We start from the raw sequence: 22,654 nt of genomic DNA, 5'->3' as shown, positions 1-22,654 counted from the left end.
CACTCCTGGTTTTGGCTTAAAAATACTAATGTAAAATACTGACCAAATACTGATAGTGTGACGGCAGCCCAAGAGCTTCTTACAGCTGATATTCTGTATTACGTTACTAGAAAATGGCATTTAACTATTTATGTGCAGTATGTAGGACAATGCATGGGACTTATTACATACTTCCAATATGCAGATGACGCCAGGGAACATCCAGCAGACACTTGTCAGAAATAGAACGGAGCAGCTCTTATATTTGACAATTCTGTTTTCACTGATACTTATCAGCAGAAACAGGAATCGACATGTGACAGATCCTTCTATATAGCTGGTACGCAGCCTCCCGACTGCCCGCAAGGCTGCAGCAAAAGAATATTGTGCGGGAGACAGAATTGGTCGGGCCACTAATGAAAAGAAAGTTTTCCACTAGTCAATGGATAGGAGATAATTTGTTTTCTTGTAGGGGGAGGTAGTGTGACCCTCTATCACTAGTGCTGTAGAATTCATGCATGCAAAAGTCATAAAACATGGCGCCTACTGATTCAAATTTATCAAAGGGGCACATATAGTCCAAACTGCTAGTAGTGTCCAGAACCCATAAAATTACTGTGGAGCACACCATTTACTACAATATTGTGCACCCCGTGTCTTAAAGGGAATGTGTCACCAAGTTTTTGCCACCTAATCTGAAATCAGCATAATGTAGTGGCAGAGGCGCTGATTGCTGCTGGCTGTAGTTTTGATAAAATCACAGTATAATCAGCCAGAGAGGATGACTAGTAAACCTGCTGCCTTGTAGTCAAGCATAATTTATGAGCTCTGTGTAACCCCGCCCCACCACTGATTGGCGGCTTTCTATGTACAATGCACATGGGCAGAAAGCTGCCAATCAGTGTTGTGGGCGGGGTTATACAGAGCTCAGCATTCAGTAGATCTGCAGCAGAGAAAACAAAGAATTTATCAAAATGACAACAAGCTGCCCAGTAAGTGACACATCACTGGAATGAGAGTCTCTGCCCCGACGTTATGCTGTTCTCAGAAGGGGTAGCACAAACAATGTAAAAAGTCAATAATGGCTCTGTATGTGGCAATTCATATATATCGTGCAATCACACAGGGCATTTTCCTTGTTGTGAACTTCATGAATCTCTAGGAGGACACTCAGACGCAGGGGTGCATTAGTGTCTGCCTCCAGTAAGCGTTCACGCCTACAAATGATGCCCCACAGAGCACACCTTCGCTCTGCTGGCACCATTATAGTCTATGGCCCCGTTGGCACATACGTCTGAGTCCCATTTTACAAGGGGGGAGGGGCGTAAGCCGAGATGAGACCAACTAGCTGGTGCAAAAGCACCCAAAAAGAGAAATCCTTCACAGATAGTAAACAGTACACACTTTGACAAGTGACACATCCCTGAATTCTGTGTTTCAGTCTCTATCTGCTGCTGTATTCAGATTACATAGCAAAAAGCTGCTGCTGACAGATTCCCTTAAAAAAAAAAAAAATCGGATTCCATATGGAGCCCCAGTATAATGACAGAGAATAGATTTTTACATATACATTGCAGTTCTTTAATACATTTAGTGTTGTAAACTTTTATTAACTGCTGCTGTACAAAAACGGATTGGGCAGAGATTGCATAAGAATTGCACGCGGATGACAAATCGTCTGAATTTTCTGGATGAAAAGCGGATGATTTATTTATATGCTTATGTGAACCCGGCCTTAGAGATGTCTGTATTGTAGCAGGACTATGCTACACATTTTCTGAAGTCTGAGTCTGAAGGGTTCCTGCCGCACACTGAGGAAACTGACCATGTTCTAAGTCATCAAGAGGAATATATTCTGATGTATACCCAAACAAGCAGCCCGCGTCCATGCGATGATTACGGCCTATTTGTACTCTATGGCTAATGTCTGTAAGCGATGTCCGCTCCCTTTCCAAGAATGGATTATTAATTGCTGTATTGTTAGAATGACGTCTGCCCCATGGCATTTACCATACAGCCCACAAATACACAAAGTCCTTATTTTTCCGGTATTCTAAAATAAGGCAGAAGATTCATCATACAATAATTCTTATATTCAATTCTCCTGCTTTATTTTTGCTTTTTGAAGGCGATCAATAACAATACGCCCTTCAGTTCAAATCATGTTTTTATGTAAACTTCCAATGCAAACACAATAAAGCACAAAGACCTCCAAAGTCTATTAATTGAGCTTTACCTGGGGATTAACATATCTCCGACTTTATCAACTAAAACAGGCCAAAATAAGAAAATGAGAAGTCTAATCGGAAAAGATAATAATTATAGATAATGGGGTAGATGGAACAATATATTTAAAATGGAAATGCAGTGACAATATGTCGCTAAGGCTAGGCAGGATAAAGCCACATTAGACAGGCAGAAAAAATGGCAATTTTCTCAGAACTGTGCACTCTGTAAGATAAATTGCTAGATATGTTCCACATTATTCCTTACAGCACCTCTTGCCTCACTTACACCAATATTTTGAGCCAACATTTTTTAAAAATCCGCGGTATGGATGCGGTTTTATTTGTGAAGATGAAAAGGAGAGTTGTGGGTTGTCCTGATGAAGAGGTATGATCACCTCGAAACACTTTGACAAATAAAACCGCATCCATACCGCATCTGGCCTCCTATTGTATTTTGGATCCTCGGCAGCGAGGGATTCTTATCCACTTCCATCTCCAAGTTTGTATACTCTCTGTTTTGGTGGATCTGCAGCAGCTATCGTGATCTAAAAGCAAAGGGGTTGTGACTTTCACATCGCCCCCGGGTGAGCAAATCCCATTTTACTCTTTTCTTTGTAATCCCGAAAAGACCCTATTGAGCTATTTGTCTTTCCAGTTTTTATATAAACACGTATATTGATGAATATGGTGCAGAGGATAATCAACCTCAGGATGGACCTTTTCTAAATAGAAAGTTAAATAAGTTGCACATAATATATACATTATGTATATGATGACAGACACTATGCTAATAACTATGACATACAGTGCACCAAGAGGGAGACTGCAACATTGTTTATCCAGTGCACCAGCTTTAAATGGATTCTGTCAGTAAGATCATGCCACCCCAAACTAAATATATGAGCAAGCAGATGTTTGACAGCTAAATGCATGGACATTTTTATATATTTTATCTGTTGCTGCATTCCTGAGAAATTATGAAAATGAGGCATTCAGTGTTCTTAGCCTGATAGAGCACTTCCCGAGACTCTGCCTCTGTCCGGTTTCACATGTCAGTGGCTCCGGTACGTGTGGTGACAGTTTCCTCATTTAAAATAAATGTGTCTCTGCACGTCAGCGTGTTTTCACGGACCATGTGTCCGTTTGCAAAACACGGAGACATAGTAACATAGTAACATAGTAAGGCCGAAAAAAGACATTTGTCCATCCAGTTCAGCCTATATTCCATCATAATAAATCCCCAGATCTACGTCCTTCTACAGAACCTAATAATTGTATGATACAATATTGTTCTGCTCCAGGAAGACATCCAGGCCTCTCTTGAACCCCTCGACTGAGTTCGCCATCACCACCTCCTCAGGCAAGCAATTCCAGATTCTCACTGCCCTAACAGTAAAGAATCCTCTTCTATGTTGGTGAAAAAACCTTCTCTCCTCCAGACGCAAAGAATGCCCCCTTGTGCCCGTCACCTTCCTTGGTATAAACAGATCCTCAGCAAGATATTTGTATTGTCCCCTTATATACTTATACATGGTTATTATACATGTCAGTGTTCGTGGGAGCGCACGGATCACACGGACCCATTAAAGTCAATGGGTCCGTGTAAACACGTACTGCACATGGATGTTGTCCGTGTGCCATCCGTGTGCGTTTTTTCTGTCATAGGGTTAAAATTGTAAAAATTGTTGCAATACACGGACACACGGACAGCCCTCGGACAGCACACGGACCCTAAAAACGTACTCACAGACATCACACGGATCCCAAACGGATGGCCTATGTGAGCACGCGGACACATGGTCACGGATAACTCCGGTACCGTTTTCTCCGGTACCAGAATTATCTGGACGTGTGAGACTGGCCTCCCAGGGTTATTTCCCCACCTAGCACCAGGGAATTTAGCTTAATTGATAGCTCATTACCTGTGTGAGGTCAGACGCCAGGTAAGGAAATCAGCCAATGAGCCATCATTAAAGCAAAAGAGGATGGTGCTAGGTGGAGAAACAACCTTATGAGGTGGAGGCTTGGGAAGTGCTTTGTCATTCACAGAGCACTTAACACCTCATTTGAATATTTAACATAACATATGAGTGACCAATATGCCTCCCTTCTTTTCAATAGCAGACAAAAGCCTTCTATCCATGGAGTGAGTCTGTCAGTTTCTTAATCTGTTCATGATAAACTTTTTGGGCAGCACCAACCACAGCCTCCCCGACACTGTTCAGAGAGGTGTACTGTTTTTCTTCACCATAAAGCTCCTATTTAAGAAGGGCCCACAAGTTCTCATTAAGGTTAAGTTAAGGTGAGATGGGGCCATGTCATTATTCTGTCATTTTTAATGCCTTTAATGAATAGCCACGCATTGGAGTACTTCAATACATGCAATGGAGCATTGTCATCCATAAAAATCATGGGTTTCTTGACAGGTAAAGACTTTTTCCTCCTGTTAAAATCTTCACGCCGGGGGTGCAGATTTACAGAGTGCGGCAAGCCTGACGACAGCCGTTTCGCACCCACCTGGCGCTTCTACTGTGGGCGCGAAATGGCCGTCAGGCTCGCCGCACTCTGTAAATCTGCACCCCGGCTGTGGATTTTAACATAAGCAAATAAAGCTACCTCTCTTGGAAGGATCGGTGAGTGCTGCCTTTTCTTTTCTACTTGGATAGACTTTATGACATGTTTGGGCTGGAGCACCCGTGATCCAGCGGTCACACTCCCATCGCAGGTGAGCAGGCATAATTATTCTCCTAAGCAGTAGTGCGGTCAGCTGTGCTCTCTTGCAGATCGATATAAAGACTTTTTCCTGCACCACTGCTTCAAGAAAGTATCACCTAAAAGCTGGCGTTAAGGAGTTGAATTTTAGTTAATCTTTAATCCTAAAAAGTCCAACTTGCTCATTTTTAATAATACCAGCCCATAGCTGTACCCCACCTCCAACTGGCTGGCATCTGAGTCGAAGTGGAGGTTTGTGCTAGATACTGATCCAGCCATGTGCCCATCCATTTATTCCATCAAGAGTCACTCTCATCTCTTCAGTCCATAAAATCTTTAACAAATCTATCTTCAGATATTTCTTGGCCCAGTCTTGACGTTTCCATTTCTATGTCTTGTTACATGGTGGTTGGGTTTCAGCCTTCCGTTCCTTGGCCGTGTCTGTGAGCACTGGACACCTTGTACTTCCAGGCACTCCATGGAGGTTGCGCATCACCTTATCTTCTTAAAACCAATAAGTATTCAAGTTTATACAACTTGGAGTTGGAAAAACATTTATAAAAATTTTGATCTGGTCAAAATACTCACTTGCCTAATAATTGTGCACCCAGTGAGAAGGTGTCAATGAATGTGCCAATATATGCGGTTTGCAGGGCTTGATATTACCGACAGATTCTCTATCATCAAGAAGATGTCTATAAATAATATTATTATTATTATTTATTTATATAGCACCATTGATTCCATGGTGCTGTACATGAGAAAGGGTTACATACAAATTATAGACATCACTTACAGTAAACAAACTGACAATCACAGACTGATACAGAGGGGCGAGGACCCTGCCCTTGCGGGCTTACATTCTACAGGATGGTGGGGAAGGAGACAATAGGTTGAGGGTTGCTGCAGCTCCGGTGAGGCGGTATCTCCGGTAGTGATGAGGTTGGCACCCTAGTTGTAGACGTGATGGCAGCCCCGCTGATAGTCGGTAGCCCTAGGGACCCTAATATAAGGCATTAGCGGTAATACTCTTCAGGGCTATGGATAATGTTATTGTTTTCATGAAGATATTTACTCATGGGAATTAAGTTTGATTCCGTCACACTGAATGCAAGTAGCATGAGTTTACATAGAGCACTGCGAGAGCCATATACTATTTCTAAGCAATACGTATAGAATTTACGAAGGCAGATATTCCATTTTTTTTTATATTCATATTGAGTTGTTTTTGCAGTCGAATGATAGGAATCTTGATTTTCACACTTTTCTAAAAATAATGTAAAATGGTCTTAGCATTAAGTAGAAATATTGAAGATGGCAGACTGTTCTATATTATAGTGATACAGGATTACATTTCTGCAGCACAGGAAGCAGGAACAGCAGAACTGGCTGATACTGGAGCTGGTTATCTCCAAGCCCAGAGTGTCAGATGAACACTAACCCCATGATTCAGCTATGCCTTAGATTTCATTTTTCAGTGTTCATTAATGATTAGAAGTGATCAGACAAGGTTATAGTTCACTTACACAATCATTATAGTCTTACTGTACGGTACAAGCTATGATGCACACTAAATACTATATAAGTGGTAGTGATTGGACCACCACACAAACAAGACAACCATTAAGAATTACACTTGTAAACACTGAAATTGCAACACCAAGAAGGAAAAGTTGTGGAACCATAGAAATCACAGGAATATTATACATGTTAATGATATCCAAATTATGAGGAAAAGGAAATAACATTTTTAAAACAGTTAATCAGAATCAAGTTTGAGGGCTACACGCAAAAATACCCGCACTTACATATCTTGGCTGCTAACAATAAGGATAATAATGGTCGTCTGAGGAATGTTCTGCCACGCTGAATGTACTTGTGCACAAGTCATCAAGATCCACTGCTAGCAGCTCACTTTGTTATTGCCGACCAATGACGTCTCCATTGCGCTCAATGGGAGACAAGTACAGAGAAGCTGCAGGCCATGGTACCACGTTTAGGCTATGCAGGGTGTTCATTGTAGCACAAGCAACATACAGTGGGGCAAAAAAGTATTTAGTCAGTCAGCAATAGTGCAAGTTCCACCACTTAAAAAGATGAGAGGCGTCTGTAATTTACATCATAGGTAGACCTCAACTATGGGAGACAAACTGAGAAAAAAAAATCCAGAAAATCACATTGTCTGTTTTTTTTAACATTTTATTTGCATATTATGGTGGAAAATAAGTATTTGGTCAGAAACAAAATTTCATCTCAATACTTTGTAATATATCCTTTGTTGGCAATGACAGAGGTCAAACGTTTTCTGTAAGTCTTCACAAGGTTGCCACACACTGTTGTTGGTATGTTGGCCCATTCCTCCATGCAGATCTCCTCTAGAGCAGTGATGTTTTTGGCTTTTCGCTTGGCAACACGGACTTTCAACTCCCTCCAAAGGTTTTCTATAGGGTTGAGATCTGGAGACTGGCTAGGCCACTCCAGGACCTTGAAATGCTTCTTACGAAGCCACTCCTTCGTTACCCTGGCGGTGTGCTTTGGATCATTGTCATGTTGAAAGACCCAGCCACGTTTCATCTTCAATGCCCTTGCTGATGGAAGGAGGTTTGCACTCAAAATCTCACGATACATGGCCCCATTCATTCTTTCATGTACCCGGATCAGTCGTCCTGGCCCCTTTGCAGAGAAACAGCCCCAAAGCATGATGTTTCCACCACCATGCTTTACAGTAGGTATGGTGTTTGATGGATGCAACTCAGTATTCTTTTTCCTCCAAACACGACAAGTTGTGTTTCTACCAAACAGTTCCAGTTTGGTTTCATCAGACCATAGGACATTCTCCCAAAACTCCTCTGGATCATCCAAATGCTCTCTAGCAAACTTCAGACGGGCCCGGACATGTACTGGCTTAAGCAGTGGGACACGTCTGGCACTGCAGGATCTGAGTCCATGGTGGCGTAGTGTGTTACTTATGGTAGGCCTTGTTACATTGGTCCCAGCTCTCTGCAGTTCATTCACTAGGTCCCCCCGCGTGGTTCTGGGATTTTTGCTCACCGTTCTTGTGATCATTCTGACCCCACGGGGTGGGATTTTGCGTGGAGCCCCAGATCGAGGGAGATTATCAGTGGTCTTGTATGTTTTCCATTTTCTAATTATTGCTCCCACTGTTGATTTCTTCACTCCAAGCTGGTTGGCTATTGCAGATTCAGTCTTCCCAGCCTGGTGCAGGGCTACAATTTTGTTTCTGGTGTCCTTTGACAGCTCTTTGGTCTTCACCATAGTGGAGTTTGGAGTTAGACTGTTTGAGGGTGTGCACAGGTGTCTTTTTATACTGATAACAAGTTTAAACAGGTTCCATTACTACAGGTAATGAGTGGAGGAAAGAGGAGACTCTTAAAGAAGAAGTTACAGGTCTGTGAAAGCCAGAAATCTTGATTGTTTGTTTCTTACCAAATACTTATTTTCCACCATAATATGCAAATAAAATGTTAAAAAAACAGACAATGAGATTTTCTGGATTTTTTTTTTTCTCAGTTTGTCTCCCATAGTTGAGGTCTACCTATGATGTAAATTACAGACGCCTCTCATCTTTTTAAGTGGTGGAACTTGCACTATTGCTGACTGACTAAATACTTTTTTGCCCCACTGTACGAGCTAATAATGTCGAGTTAGAAAATGACTATCTGGACATTATTGAGAAATGGCTGTACCACTGGTTCCACGACTGATTTATTCTGTACTGCAAGTGAAATTGGACTTCACATACCAAGCCTAAGGCATCAAACTGTCTATAGAAGCCCTCAGAAGGTGATGGCATGACATTGAGCAATGTGCCAGATAACAAGCTACAGGTGCTCTATTGATTTCACACCAAAACTCTCAATGGCTATCATGGTGCAGAGCGAGACGGTAATGGATGCTGGAATGGAAGTCTTTCCTTTTCTGTGATGAGTCCCGCTTTTATGTTGGATGAAATGATAGCTGGAGATTGGTCTGGAGACCACATGAGCAACACCATCAAGAGACCTTCACAAAGAAATGTCCTACTCACTGGATTGTTGTGTTGGGTGGCATAGTGTACGGTAGACTGATTCTTCTAGTCTTCAAATCACGGTAACGCCAACCTATTAATGTCTGACAAAAGAGGACAATACCTCAGAAACGCGTCAGATAGGTACATTCACACTCTTTTTATTGCCTCGTAGAGAGCTTGTGGCTAGTGACGTCACAGGTACACAGGGCAGTAGTTTTCTTTTTCAAACAGATATCTAACCGAGCAAGAACAGCAAGAACACCGCCAACACTGTTTGTGTAACACAGCACAAATCTGAAGTTACAAGATCCATCGCAGTATTATCCTGCACATCGCGGACCATTGTTCATCAGAGAGAACTTTAAAAGCTGGTCAGACACAGATTATTATCACTGAGAGGTAAGGCTCATTCACATATTAATTGTAACACTATTGCCAGCAGCCCTGCATGGTTCCCCCTCACCCTCCATGCAGGGACGCTGACATACTCACTGCTCCAGCATCATGGCATGGTCCCCTTCTGCTAGCATGTCTCCTGCTTGGGCATGCCCCATTTCCTCGCAGCAGTGTCAGCATGCGTGTGCTCCCCTGTTCGTAAAGGGGCAGGACACGCACCAAAGTAAAATGCCTCCAGTGAATGGCTGGGAGGCATTCACTGTAATATCAGAGTACACCTGCAAGATGGCTCCCGGCCAATAGCTGAGAGGAATCTTGTATAAAAGACTCCCTTCCCCTTAGGGCGCTGCCCAAGCAACAATGTTCATTAGTGTGTAGTTTCTCCTACTTGTGAGGTTCCCTGGTCCCGGTGTGGCCAGGGTCCTGAACCCCTTGTCTGTCTGTGGCCAGCATCCTGAACCTGCTCCCCTTGTCCAAGTGCGGCCAGTTCCTGCACCAGCTCCTCTGGTCCATGTGTGGACAGTGCCTGAATCTGCTCCCCTTGTCAGTACACGGCCAGTCGAATACCTGCTCCCCTGGTCCATATGCAGCCTGTGCCTGAACCTACTTCCCTGGTCTGAGTGCGGCTACTGCTTGAACCTGCTCCTCTGGTCCGTGGGCGGCCATGCCTGAACCTGCTCCCCTGGTCCGTGTGCATTCACTGTCTGAAACCTTGTCCCCTTGTCTGTTTCTATCCAGTGTGCAAGAACCAGTCTTCAAATCAGCCATGTCTGAACATAGCCCAAATCCGTGTTAGTAACCATTCTGTAGAGGAGCCAGAACTTATTAGTGTGAATGGAGCCCTAGTCCTTAATCAGTGTCAGCGAACTTCAGCAGCTGCAGTACCGGGCTCTGTCCAGGACTGGTATCTGGTGGTCACCTGCAGCCCCGTCTATCTCAACCATCAGGAGATCCAGTGAACACCTGGTAGCCGATTAGCTACACTCCTTACGAGGCAGCCCGGTTCTGTGGTACAGTGGGTCCATAAATCCATGTGCGCCACTGTTGGGCATAACATTTATGTTCATCATGGGAGCTTTTTAGCACATGGCAGTACATTATTTCTAGTGAGCACAGTTTTTTATGCATGTGGGCAAGGGGTGCATCAGCACATGCGGCTATAAGCGCCCATATATAAGTGGCAGCGCTAGGGCATATATATATTTTTCATATACAGCTCTGGCAAAAATGAAGAGACCACTGCAAAATGTTCAGTTTGTCAGATTTTTCTCTTTATAGGTATATTTTTGAGTAAAATGTACATTATTCTTTTATTCTATAAACTTCTGACAACATGTCTCCGAATTTCCAAGCAATAAATTTAGTATTTTTTTTCTAACAAAGAAAAATGGTCAAAATAAAAAAAAACAAAATAGTGCTTTCAGACCTCAAATAATGCGAAGAAAACAAATTAATAATCATTTAGAAACAACAATCCTAATGTTTTAACTCAGGAAGAGTTCAGAAATCAATATTTTGTGGAATAACCATGATTTTTAATCTCAGCTTTCATGCGTCTTGGCATGTTTTCCACCAGTATTTCGCACTGCTTCTGGCGCAAAAATGTAAGCAGTTCTTAGATTAATAATCCACCAGCGTGACAGCAGGGGAGATACAACAGCTTTAGCTATGGCCACAGGTACTACATGAATATTTGTTGATGCTATGACCAGTTGTGATTTTTCTCACAAGTTGGTGACTGTACATAGGTATAGGCTCATACAAGCTCCACTATTTGTGCATTATGAAAGGGACTTATGCTATATTAATGATGTTACTTTGGTACAGTTTCTCCACTTGTGTAAATATAATTTGATATCCATCCACGGTCTCAGCAATCTATATACTTTACCATAGGAATATTTATGTTCCCTCTTATTCAGGTCTTTTCATGTGTTCCATCTCTAGTACCATTGACTTAATGGCACCCCCAGCTAGTCCCACTATGGTGGATATTGATGTTTTGTCTTGGATTGCCCTCTTTGTACTTGCTCACAGTATTTGACTTGTTCATGTGATTTTTATGCATTATTTTGATATATATAATAAAATGTACTATATTTCGTTATATATGTATAGACCATTATTTGGCCTCCTTTTTCAATCTATATAGTCTGGGATGCACTAAGCAACATTATTATGTTGCGGCAAATCTAGGACTATGTGGTGATAGGTAAAAAAAAGTTCTTTGATTAATGCCTTGTGACTATCCATCATCCTCTTGATTACATTCCAGAGGTTTTCAATGGGGTTCAGGTCTGGAGATTGGGCTGCCCATGGTAGGGTTTTGATGTGGTGGTTTCTTAATTTTTGCCAGAGCGTTATAAATTTTTTACTATTTGGTTCCATTCAACCAGTTAATGTACCTTAAAACCATGGTAACGCCAATTATCCAAAATGTCCCATGAGCTGTTTTTCAATGTGACAATGCCAGGCTAAATGTTCCCGGTGCTACTGTGAGTAGCCTGTGTGGCTAGCTGTGTCTTCGGTCTTGTCTCCTATTGAGCACATCTGGGACGTTATTGGTTGGCAATGGCTAGAGGAGCTGCCAACAGCAGATCTTGATGATTTTCGTGGCCAAGTACAATCAGCACGGCAGAACATTTCTCAGACAACCATTAATAACCTCACTGATAGCTGCCAAGGCGTGTAAGGCTGTTTTCACATTTGTGGCTGTATCCACAGCATTTCTGACGCATACATCCGCATGAGTCTTGATTTCCTATCTTTAACATTGTAGACGCAGGTGCATGCGTTTGCATGAGTTCGCCTGCATTTGCTTACGCATGCGTCTTTTCGCGGAGTACAATTTTTGAGGTGGCAAATTTCCGTCAACTATGCGCAGGCATGCGCATGCGGATGAGTGCGTTAAAACAAATTACTGTCTATGGGAACGCATGTCTGCGTTTGATGCGCTTGCGTACTTCGGACTGCGCATGTCCAGTAACTTATTTGGACCTGCCCATTGAGACACGTCCTCCTGGAAATATCGAACACATGCGCATAAAAAGCGCAAACCCATGCAAAAACGCATGCAAACGCAGCGTGGTTTTTTGCCATCATATGTAAGCTGATGTGGATAAAAAACTGCATTATCATGCATTTTTGCATGCGTTTGTTGGATGATACGCTGCGGACTCAACCGCAAATGTGAACCTAGCCTAAGTGCATGTGGTTTTGCGCATGGCTCTCTTATTTCATATTGAATAATTTGAGATGTTTTAAAAATGTTGTTTCCATTTTTGGATCATATTTATATAGTTAACATGTCTATCAATCTTGTGATTTCCATAATTCCACAACTTTTTCTTCTTGGTGTTACAATTTCAATGTTGAGAAGTGTATAGATAGATAAATTGATGGAAAAGGCAACAAAGTAGTACAGGGTGGAGCGTGGTAATTTGCTGATTTGGGAATGAAATAAAAAAATTATGATCATTAAAAAAATTTATTTTATATTTTAATTATACTGAACAGTAATGGAATTTTTAAATTACATGGTTTTAAATAGTGTATCTGGCAAATGTCGACCTTCGCTATCCACACACTGCTGCATACGTTTTCTGAAGTTTTCATGAACTCTAACAAGCATGTCCACTGGTATTCTGCCAATTTCAGCTTCAATATTGTTCCTTAGGTCTTCCAAGGTGTTGGGACGGTTGATATACACCTTAGACTTCAGGTAACCCCAAAGGAAAAAATCGCATGGGGCTAAATCTGGTGAGCGTGCTGGCCAGTTCACATCTCCCCTCAAAGAGATAAGCCGTCCAGGAAACATTTGCCTCAAACAATTCATGGTAACCCTCGCTGTGTGTGCAGTGGCACCATCCTGTTGGAACCATGTATCCTCTAGTTCCATTGCCTCAAGAGCCGGCTGAAAATAATCCTGTATCATAGACAAGTACCGTTCGGAGTTCACAGTTATGGCACGACCATTATCCTGAAAAAAGTAAGGACCAATGATGCCTACTCGTGATATGGCGCACCACACAGTGACGCGGTCCGAATGCAGAGGTCTCTCGTGAACTTCTCTGGGGTTTGTTTCACTCCAGTAACGCATATTTTGTTTGTTTACACACCCACTGAGGTGAAAATGTGCCTCATCAGAAAAAAACACAATTGCGTCACGGGGTATCGTTGCTAACATGTCTTCACAAGAGGTCCGCCGTGTCAAATAGTCCCATGCTGACAAATGTTGGACCACGCACATTTTATACGGGTGAAAATTCAGTTCATCATGAAGAATCCGGTGGAGAGAACGTCTTGAAATGCCAAGAGCAAATGATTGCTTCCGAGCAGAGCGTTTCGGAGATTGCAGTACTGCTGCTCTAACTCTCTCGATGTTTTGTGGTGTTGTAATCCTTCTCTCAGGTCCCCTTCGTACACATGACACATTCCCTGCTGTTCTGAATGCATTCACCCAATTTACAATTGATTGCCGTCCAGGAACACGTCCGCGTGGAGGAACAGTGAATTGTAAACGAAAAGCACGCTGCACTGCAATGATCGAGTGGGCATTTGAAAAATACGCTTCAACACAAAATGACCTCTCCTCACGTGTCCACTGCATGATGGCAACTGAAAGGCAGAGGAATACAAATCTCCCATCAGCCACTGTAAGCCACACCCACTCTCCCCTCTCTTCGACCGACAGTGCCGCCACAGCATGCAGTGCAAAAAAGCAAATTACCGCGCTCCACCCTGTATAAGCAGCAGTGAAGCCCACATTGATCTGTACTTGTTTGGATGTAAATATGAGAAAATGGATGGAGGACAGAAGGGTGTTCTCCCACTCTATCCAGATAGTCCTGGCTTGAATTGCCTAATTAAACTTATTAAATGGAATCTGTCATTAAGATTAATCCCCTCATTAAACTGCATATATGAGCACGCACGTCTTTGAAATGGAAAGCCATCAGCACATTTTTATCTTCTATCTGTTTGAGGATTTCCAAGAAATTAATGTTTTGGTTATATACAAATGAGTTGTTAAGTGCTTTGGGTGTGAGAGCACTCTGCCTTCCCAGGTAGTTTCGCTGTCCAGCACTAACCTGATGATATTGATTGAAAGCTCACTGTCTAATTACTCTGAGCTGTCAATCAAGCTAAAGAGGCTGGTACCAGCAGGGAGACAAGCTCAGGAGGCAGTGGCTTGGGGGAAATGCTCTGTCATACTTAGGCTATATTCACACTTTGCGGATTTTGCTGCGGATCCGCAGCGGATTTGAGCGCTGCGGATCCGCAGCAGTTTCCCATGAGTTTACAGAACAATGTAAACCTACGGGAAACAAAAAACGCAGTGCACATGCTGCGGAAAAAACCGCGCGGAAACACTGCGGATTACATTCCGCAGCATGTCACTTCTTTTCTGCGGATTTTCACCTGCTCCAATAGAAAACTGCAGATGAAAATCCGCAGAAGAAACCGCAGTTAAAACCGCGATAAATCCGCAGTAAAAACCGCGACGGGTTTTCACTGCGGATTTTGTAATTCTGCTGCGGAAAAATCCGCAGTGGAATCTGCAAAGTGTGGACATAGCCTCAGAGAACTTGATACATCACTTGCATATGAATGACCATGCTAATTTCTCAGGAATGTAGGGAAAGATAGAAGATATAAAGATGCGAATTGATTTACATTTTAACCCCTTAAGCCCCAAGGGTGGTTTGCACGTTAATGACCGGGCCAATTTTTACAATTCTCACCACCGTCCCTTTATGAGGTTATAACTCTGGAACACTTCAACGGATCTTGGCGATTCTGACATTGTTTTCTCATGACATATTGTACTTCATGATAGTGGTAAAATTTCTTCGATATAAAAAAGCAGAAATTTGGCGAAAATTTTGAAAATTTTGCAATTTTCCAACTTTGAATTTTTATGCCCTAAAATCACAGAGATATGTCATGTAAAATAATTAATAAGTAACATTTCCCACATGTCTACTTTACATCAGCACAATTTTGGAACCCAAAATTTTTTTTGTTATAACTCCCTAAGGGTTAAAAGTTGACCAGCAATTTCTCATTTTTACAACACCAATATTTTTTAGGGACCACATCCCATTTGAAGTCACTTTGAGGGGTCTATATTATAGAAAATAACCAAGTGTGACACCATTCTAAAAACTGAACCCCTCAAGGTGCTCAAAACCACATTCAAAAAGTTTATTAACCCTTCAGGTGTTTTACAGGAATTTTTGGAATGTTTTAAAAAAAAATAACATTTAACTTTTTTTCACAAAGAATTTACTTCAGCTCCAATTTGTTTTATTTTCCCAAGGGAAAAAGAAGAAATTGGACCCCAAAAGTTAATGTGCCATTTGTTCTGAGTACACCGATACCCCACATGTAGGGGTAAACCACTGTTTGGGCGCATGGCAGAGCTCGGAAGGGAAGGAGCGCCTTTTGACTTTTCAATGCAAAATTGACTGGAATTGAGATGGGACGCCATGTTGCGTTTGGAGAGCCCCTGATGTGCCTAAACATTGAAACCCCCCCCACAAGTGACACCATTTTGGAAACTAGACCCCCTAAGGAACTTATCTAGATGTGTGGTGAGCAATTTAACCCACCAAGTGCTTCACAGAAGTTTATAATGCAGAGCTGTGAAAATAATTTTTTTTTTTTTTGCAAAAATTATTTTTTAGCCCCCAGTTTTGTATTTTCCCAAGGGTAACAGGAAAAATTCGACCCCAAAAGTTGTTATCCAATTTGTCCTGAGTACGCCGATACAGGAACCACCGTTTGTGCGCATGGCAGAGCTCGGAAGTGATGGAGCGCCATTTGGAATGCAGACTTAGATGGATTGGTCTGCAGGCATCACGTTGCATTTGCAAAGCCCCTGAAGCACCTAAACAGTAGATACCCCCCAGAAGGGACACCATTTTGGAAAGTAGACCCCCTAAGGAACTTATCTACCTGTGTTTTGACAGCTTTGAACCCCCAAGTGTTTCACTACAGTTTATAATGCAGAGCCGTGAAAATATATATATATTTTTTTCAGAAAAATAATTTTTTAGCCCCCAGTTTTGTATTTTCCCAAGGGTAACAGGAGAAATTCGTCCCAAACGTTGTTATACAATTTGTCCTGAGTACGCTCATACCCCATATGTGGGGGGAACCACCGTTTGTGCGCATGGCAGAGCTCGGAAGTGATGGAGCGCCATTTGGAATGCAGACTTAGATGGATTGGTCTGCAGGCATCACGTTGCATTTGCAGAGCCCCTGATGCACCTAAACAGTAGAAACCCCCCACAAGTGACACCATTTTGGAAACTAGACCCCCAAGGAACTTATCTAGATGTGTTTTGACAGCTTTGAACCCCCAAGTGTTTCACTACAGTTAATAACGCAGAGTCGTGAAAATAAAAATTAATTTTTTTCCCACAAAAATGTTTTTTTAGCCCCCCCCCCCAATTTTTTTTTCTCCCAAGGGTAACAAGAGAAATTGGACCCCAAAAGTTGTTGTCCAATTTGTCCTGAGTACGCTGATTAATTGAGGGGGAGGAGTCGATTGCAGGAAGCTGCTGGTGGAGACGAGAAGACGGAAATGAGGAGCCGTGCGAGGAGAGGACCGAGGGGCTGCAGCATGGAGCCGTGTGAGGAGAGGACCGAGGGCTGCAGCATGGAGCCGTGTGAGGAGAGGAGCTGCACCATGGACTCAGGATACAAATAACAAGGGAATGAGGACGGAGGACGCAGAACTTGGTGTGAGGCTCTCAGGATGTAATTTGGAAAGGGGCTGATGAGACGCTGTGTGGGGCATGGGGAGATGATGAGACGTTGTGTGGGGAATAGGGGCATGAGACGCTGTGTGGGGAATGGGGGATGATGAGATGTGTGGGGAATGGGGGGATGATGAGGAGCTGTGTGGGGAATGGGGAGATGATGAGATGTGTGGGGAATAGGGGGATAATGAGACGCTGTGTGGGGAATGGGGGGATGATGAGGAGCTGTGTGGGGAATGGGGGATGATGAGACGCTGTGTGGGGAATGGGGGATGATGAGACACTGTGTGGGGAATGGGGAGATGATGAGACGCTGTGCGGGGAATGGGGGATGATGGGACACTGTGTGGGGAATGGGGGTTGATGAGACACTGTGTGGGGAATAGGGAGATGATGAGACGCTGTGTTGGGAATGGGGGATGATGAGACACTGTGTGGGGAATGGGGGATAATGTGACGCTGTGTGGGGAATGGGGGGATGATGAGGAGCTGCGTGGGGAATGGGGGATGATGAGGAGCTGCGTGGGGAATGGGGGATGATGAGAGGCTGTGTGGGGAATTGGGGATGATGAGACACTGTGTGGGGAATAGGGATGATGAGATGTGTGGGGAATGGGGGGATGATGAGGAGCTGTGTGGGGAATGGGGAGATGAAGAGACGCTGTGCGGGGAATGGGGGATGATGAGACGCTGTGTGGGGAATGGGGGATGATGAGACGCTGTGTGGGGAATAGGGGGATGATGAGATGCTGTGTGGGGAATGGGGGATAATGAGACACTGTGTGGGGAATGGGGGGATGATGAGGAGCTGTGTGGGGATTGGGGGATGATGAGATGCTGTGTGGGGAATGGGGGATGATGAGACACTGTGTGGGAACTGGGGAGATGATGAGACGCTGTGCGGGGAATGATGAGACGCTGTGTGGAGAATGGGGGATGATGAGACGCTGTGTGGGGAATAGGGGGATGATGAGACACTGTGTGGGGAATGGGGGGCTGATGAGGAGCTGTGTGGGGAATGGGGGGCTGATGAGACGTTGTGTGGGGAATGGGGGGGATGATGAGATGCTGTGTGGGGAATGGGGGGCTGATGAGACGCTGTGTGGGGAATGGGGGGATAATTGTTATGATCCGGTGACCTTGGAGCAGCATGAAAACTTTCACTGGAGTAGGTGGTAACTATACTGACCGCAAATCCTGATCTTAACACCGCAACTAGAAGTAGCCGTGGGGTGTACCTAACAAGCCCTAGACACCTCGTCACAGCCGGAGGACTAAATAACCCTAAAGATGGAAATAGGAATACTACCTTGCCTCAGAGCAGAACCCCAAAGGATAGGCAGCCCCCCACAAATATTGGCTGTGAGAAGGAGAGGAAAGACACACACAGTCAGAAAACAGGATTTAGCACAAGAGGCCACTCTAGCTAAAATAGGAAAGGATAGGACAGAGTTCTGTGCGGTCAGTATTAAAACCCTTCCAAAAATATCCACAGCAGATTATACAAAAAATTCCTCCATCTAACTAAAGACGTGGAACGTATATCTGCAACTCCAGAGACTACTAAACTCAGAGCAGGAATACAATCAAAAAACAAGCACACAGCTTGTGTGCCATAGAAAAAGAAACAGACACTTATCTTTGCTGAATTGACAGCTAAGCAGGAGAAGCCAGACAGAGATCCAACACATCCCAAGAAACATTGACAACTGGCAAGGACTAATGAGTCCTGCAAACCTAAATACCCCAGTCAGAACTGCAATCAGCAGATACACCTGTCCTGGCCTGCAGCCCAGGGACAACTGCATTACCACCTACAACCACCGGAGGGAGCCCAAAAGCAGAATTCACAACAGTACTTCCCCCTTGAGGAGGAGTCACCGAACCCTCACCAGAGCCCCCTGGCCGATCAGGATGAGCCAGATGAAAGGCACGAACCAAATCAGCGGCATGGACATCAGAGGCAAAAACCCAAGAATTATCCTGCTGGCCATAACCCTTCCATTTGACAAGGTACTGAAGCTTCCGCCTCGAAAAACGGGAATCAAAAATCTTCTCAACAACATATTCCAACTTCTCATCAACCAACACAGGGGTCGGAGGATCAACAGAGGGAACAACGAGCTCCACATATTTCCGCAATAAAAATCTATGGAAGACATTATGGATAGCAAAAGAGTCCGGAAGCGCCAGTCGAAAAGACATCGGATTAATAATCTCAGAAATCCTATAAGGACCAATAAACCGAGGCTTAAACTTAGGAGAAGAAACCTTCATAGGAACATGACGGGAAGACAACCAGACCAGATCCCCAACTCGAAGCCGGGAACCAACACACCGACGATGGTTAGCAAAAGGTTGAGCCTCCTCCTGAGACAACACCAAATTGTCCACCACATGAGCCCAAATCTGCTGCAACCTGTCAACCACAGAATCCACACCAGGACAGTCAGAAGGCTCAACCTGCCCAGAAGAAAAACGAGGATGAAAACCAAAATTACAAAAGAAAGGCGAAACCAAAGTAGCCGAACTAGCCCGATTATTAAGGGCAAACTCGGCCAATGGCAAGAAAGCCACCCAATCATCCTGATCAGCAGACACAAAGCATCTCAAATAAGTCTCCAAAGTCTGACTAGTTTGCTCGGTCTGACCATTTGTCTGAGGATGAAACGCAGAAGAAAAAGACAAATCAATGCCCAGCCTAGCACAAAAGGCCCGCCAAAATCTAGAAACAAACTGGGAACCTCTGTCGGACACAATATTCTCCAGAATACCATGCAAATGGACCACATGCTGAAAAAACAACGGAACCAAATCCGAAGAGGAAGGCAATTTAGGCAAAGGCACCAAATGAACCATCTTAGAGAACCGGTCACAAACAACCCAGATAACCAACATCCTCTGGGAAACCAGAAGATCGGAAATAAAATCCATATGAAAATATGAAAAAAGAAATATGCGTCCAGGGCCTCTCAGGGACCGGCAATGGCAAAAGCAACCCACTAGCACGGGAACAACAAGGCTTGGCCCGCGCACAAGTCCCACAGGACTACAAAAAAGAACGCACATCACGCGACAAAGAAGGCCACCAAAAGGACCTACCAACCAAGTCTCTGGTACCAAAAATGCCAGGATGACCAGCCAACACGGAACAGTGAACCTCAGAAATCACTCTACTAGTCCATCTGTCAGGAACAAACAGTTTCCCCACAGGACAGCGGTCAGGTTTGTCAGCCTGAAATTCCTGAAGAACCCGTCGTAAATCAGGGGAAATGGCAGAAAGGACCACCCCTTCTTTCAGAATACCGACCGGTTCTAAGACCTCAGGAGAATCAGGCGAAAAACTCCTAGAGAGGGCATAAGCCTTAATGTTCTTAGAACCCGGAAGGTACGAGACCACGAAATCAAAACGGGAAAAAAACAAGGACCATCGAGCCTGTCTAGGATTCAGCCATTTGGCAGACTCGAGGTAAATCAAATTCTTATGATCGGTCAAGACCACAATACGGTGCTTAGCTCCCTCAGTCAGAACTGCAATCAGCAGATACACCTGTCCTGGCCTGCAGCCCAGGGACAACTGCATTACCACCTACAACCACCGGAGGGAGCCCAAAAGCAGAATTCACAACAGATAATGAGACGCTGTGTGTGATGAGAAGCCTGCGATGTCAGGATTCAGCTCTGCAGTTCCCAGTAGTCGTCACATGGACACTTCACTCATATGTGATTTTCATACTTAATGACCTGTGACAACGAGCTTCTCTTCTGCTTCTCTGTTTTTCACTGAACATTGAGAGCATTAGGGAGAGGAGCTCGTGGGTACATGACTAAGTGCAGCTAAGAGCAGCTTAGTATACATTTTTTTGCAAAAAAAGTATCAACTAAATACCCTGTTTTTTCTCCATCTTTTGACTAGCACTTGCTTATTACTGTGATTTTTTACAACAGAGTATTTTTGACCTCACTGTGCTCTTTTGTGTCTTTCAAGTTTCTTGGTGGTGTGTGAACAGGTTCCTACAGACTTGTTCAATGTGCAAGTAGCCCATGTATTTCTGGCTCTATAAGTGTGAAAGTCGCATATGTGCTGGGGGGGGGAGGGGAGGTGGGGGCTGGGCGCCAAAATGAATTCTTGCCCCGGGTGCCAGAAACCCTAGATACACCTCTGGTGACAACCATAGAGGCCTCTGGTTGTCATGCCAACCCACCAGTTACCCTCAATCACGTGACACCGGTGGGTGCATTTGTTAAATGCTGCTGTCATTGTTTGACAGCTGCCTTTGTCGGGTTAATAGCTATGGGTGGATCGTGATTCCACCCGCGGCTGTTCTGGGCACATGTCAGCTGTTCTAAACAGCTAATATGTCCCGGGAAAGATGTAAGCTCACCTCCGGAGCCCACATCAAAGGGAGGGAGTCCGACATCAGCGTACTATTACGCCCGATGTCAGAAAGGGGCTAAGCAGGTAAAAGGTCTGGAGCTTATTTCAGGTTTGGCTTTCGCATTTCGAAGCTGTTACTGTTAACCAACAACATGCGGTCAAAGGAAGCGAAACAGACCATCATTAAGCTGAAAAAAAGATAGCCATCAGAAAGATAGCAGAAATGTTAGACATGGAAAAATCGATGGTTTCATACAGTACATTCTGCAAAAAAAAAAAAGAGCGCACTGGTGAGCTTGGGAACTCAAAAAGGCCAGGATGTCGACGGAAGACAACATTGGTGGTTGATCCTTTTAATGGTGAAGAAAAAGCCCTTCACAAGATCTACCCAAAAGAAGAAGACCATAAAGAAAAAACTTCATGAGCACAAATACAGAGTGTTCACCACAACGTGCAAATCATTAATCAGGCTTAAAAATAGAAAATTCAGATTAAACTTTTCTTAAGAAAACATCTATAGAAGCCAGCCCAGTTCTGGAATAACATTCATTGGACAGATAAAACTAAAATCAACCTGTACCAGAATGATGGGAAAAAGAAAGTATGGAGCAGGCTTGGAAAGGCTCATGATCCAAAGGACGCCACATCCTCTGTAAAACATGGTGGAGGCAGTGTGATGGCATGGGCATGCAAAGTTTCCAAATTCAGTGGGTTACTAATGTTTATTGATGATTTGACTAAAGACCGAAGCAGCCGGATGAATACTGAAGTGTACAGAGCTATACTTTCTGTTCAGATTCAACCAAATGCAGAAAGGTTGATTGGACAGCGCTCCATAGTACAGTACAGATAGATCCAAAACATACTGTGAAAGTAACACAGGAGTTTAAGGCAAAGTGGAATATTCTGCAATGGCCGAGTCAATCACCAGATTTCAACATCATCGAGCATGCATTTCACATGGTGAAAACAAAATTTAAGGCACACAAAAACACAAAAACTGAAGTCAGCTGAGGTAAAGTCCTGGCAAAGTATTTCAAAGGAGGAAACTCAGCATTTGGTGACATACATGACTTCCAAACTTCAGGCAGTCATTGCCTGCAAAAGATTCTCTGATAAGTATTAAATGTTTAGGTTAATTTTTTCCATTACTTTTGAGCCC

The 22,654-nt window shown here is 43.7% G+C and overlaps 1 protein-coding gene across 2 annotated transcripts in view; it reads right to left on the bottom strand.

The window, feature by feature from the left end:
* LOC138638317 (glutamate-rich protein 6-like) overlaps window positions 1–22,654 on the bottom strand; it is a 113,001-nt gene that overhangs the window by 1,839 nt on the left and 88,508 nt on the right. The window lies entirely within an intron of this gene.

The sequence above is a fragment of the Ranitomeya imitator genome, chromosome 5 (genome assembly GCF_032444005.1).
Source record: "Ranitomeya imitator isolate aRanImi1 chromosome 5, aRanImi1.pri, whole genome shotgun sequence".
NCBI classification, from domain to species: Eukaryota; Metazoa; Chordata; class Amphibia; order Anura; family Dendrobatidae; genus Ranitomeya; species Ranitomeya imitator.
The sequence above is the reverse complement of the archived record's forward strand: the minus strand, read 5'-3'. Positions and strand labels throughout refer to the sequence as shown.